Below are 1,971 nucleotides of genomic sequence, written 5' to 3'. Positions count from 1 at the left end.
TTTACTTACGGCCATAGCTATAAGGTATATGTTGTCTGAGTGGAAAGACAATAGCCACCTAGACTGGTAGCTAGTGTGGAGTATACATTTTTTAAATAAATAAAAACACAATCTTGTCTATGAATGTGTAATACAGTGTCTCACTAGAAGTACAAAGAAATTGATGCAGTTAAGACTGAGCTTTTCAGTGTTTGAAAGATCTGGGCTCAGTTAGATTTGTTTTGTCAATAGGTTGATATAAAGAGAATTAAATTTTGCTGTTGTCTTACTATGTTATATTGTATTTTGGCACTTTTTTACTTTTTATTTTCACAAATAGAAGTTTACCTACCTATATACTAATATATGCTGCAGGCCTGCAAAAGAGAATAAAATTATAAGATTGTTTCCTTTTTCAGGGTTTTATGTACCTTGCCAATCTGTGACCCCAGGTGAACTTTTCCATCTAGCTATGGCTGCCGCAGTGTTGACTACACCCTAGCTGATACTGCTATATCCTATTTCCACACCCTTGCTACTTGCAGCCAAATCACACCTCACGAGGGCAAAGTCCTTCTGGGTACTTAGTACCGGAATGGCACCTTCAGAGCATGCCTATGATATTCCATGGTGATGTCACCAACTGGCTCCAGGTCAGATTCAGACAGTCCTGGTTTTACCCATTCACTTTGGACCTGTGGATCTCAATGTACCTCATTCCTGTCCTGCAGCACACCTGCTATTCCAGTGCCAAGACCATGCACAGTTCTGTCAAGGTATCTTAATCCTGCCTAGGGTTGCCAGATTATGACTGGACACAGCAGTGGGGATGGTGTAATACAGGGAAATAATCTGTCTGAGACGGAGGAACAGCTGAGCATATACTATAAAATTACTGTTAGAAATGTAAGATAGTATTTGAATAGATTTCTTAACACTGAATATCAGTTAAATTCAGTTAAAACTGAACCCATCTCTGACCTGATATGACTTTAGACCATTCTTGTTGCATCAAACATATGAGCCTTTGATGCCCAATTTTTAGCTCTGTAAATCACTTTGCATCTATGTACTGTGTTAATTTTTTAAAGCCACATTGAACAATATATATATATATATTGGAAATTGTGGAATATAAATTTTGCTATAAATAAAAAGAGTAAATAAAATACAATTTTATTCATTATAGAAATAAACTGACTAAAGGCAGGTGCACCTGGAGTCACCTAATGGTTAGAGAAGCAGGTTGAGAGCCAGGGGAACCTGGTTCAAATCCCACTGCTGCTCCTTGTGATCTTAGGCAAGTCAATTAACTCTCCAATGTCTCAGTTACAAAATTAAGGGTCCTTTTACTAAGTGGCAATACTGTACAGGAAAATGCACTACGGCATTTTATTTTTTAGCACTGGGGCAGGTTTGGAGGGCAGAGAGTACATGTGTCCAGCTCTAATCGGTTAGTGCAGCCACATTGCTGTATGCTACCAATCAGTGCATGGTTAGCATGAGCCTTTTTTGCCTCAAAGAGGTATCAGTAAAGGCTTACATGCTAACATGGCCATTAATTGAGGAAATGAAAAATCAGTCATTTTACAGCTGTGCTAAAAGTTGCTTCACTTGTGGGCTCAATCATTGTTTCACTGGGAATTTGCTTACAGTGGCACAATTTTGGGGGAGATGGCAACAGTGCAGCAATCAGTCATTAAAGAGTCAGGCCAGTTCCCACATGATCTTATGCCTGGCAGGAGATAAATCCTCAGTCCAAACTTGCCTCTCAGCTATTTAAATTAATCCCCATTAAGATTTTTTTTTTTTTCTAGCCTCCCCCCCCCCCCTTTTTTTTTTTTTTAAGTGGCAACCTGCAGGGACAAGGACAAAAATGAGAACTAGCGTCTGCAGCGGGCCCTATGACTGGCTAGGTATATCCTGGGGACTCATGCAGCTCTAGTGAATTTAAACCAAGAAAAAAAAAAACTCAACACAAAAGCTGAAAAA

Source organism: Microcaecilia unicolor, chromosome 11 (genome assembly GCF_901765095.1).
Source record: "Microcaecilia unicolor chromosome 11, aMicUni1.1, whole genome shotgun sequence".
NCBI lineage: Eukaryota > Metazoa > Chordata > Amphibia > Gymnophiona > Siphonopidae > Microcaecilia > Microcaecilia unicolor.
The sequence above is the reverse complement of the archived record's forward strand: the minus strand, read 5'-3'. Positions refer to the sequence as shown.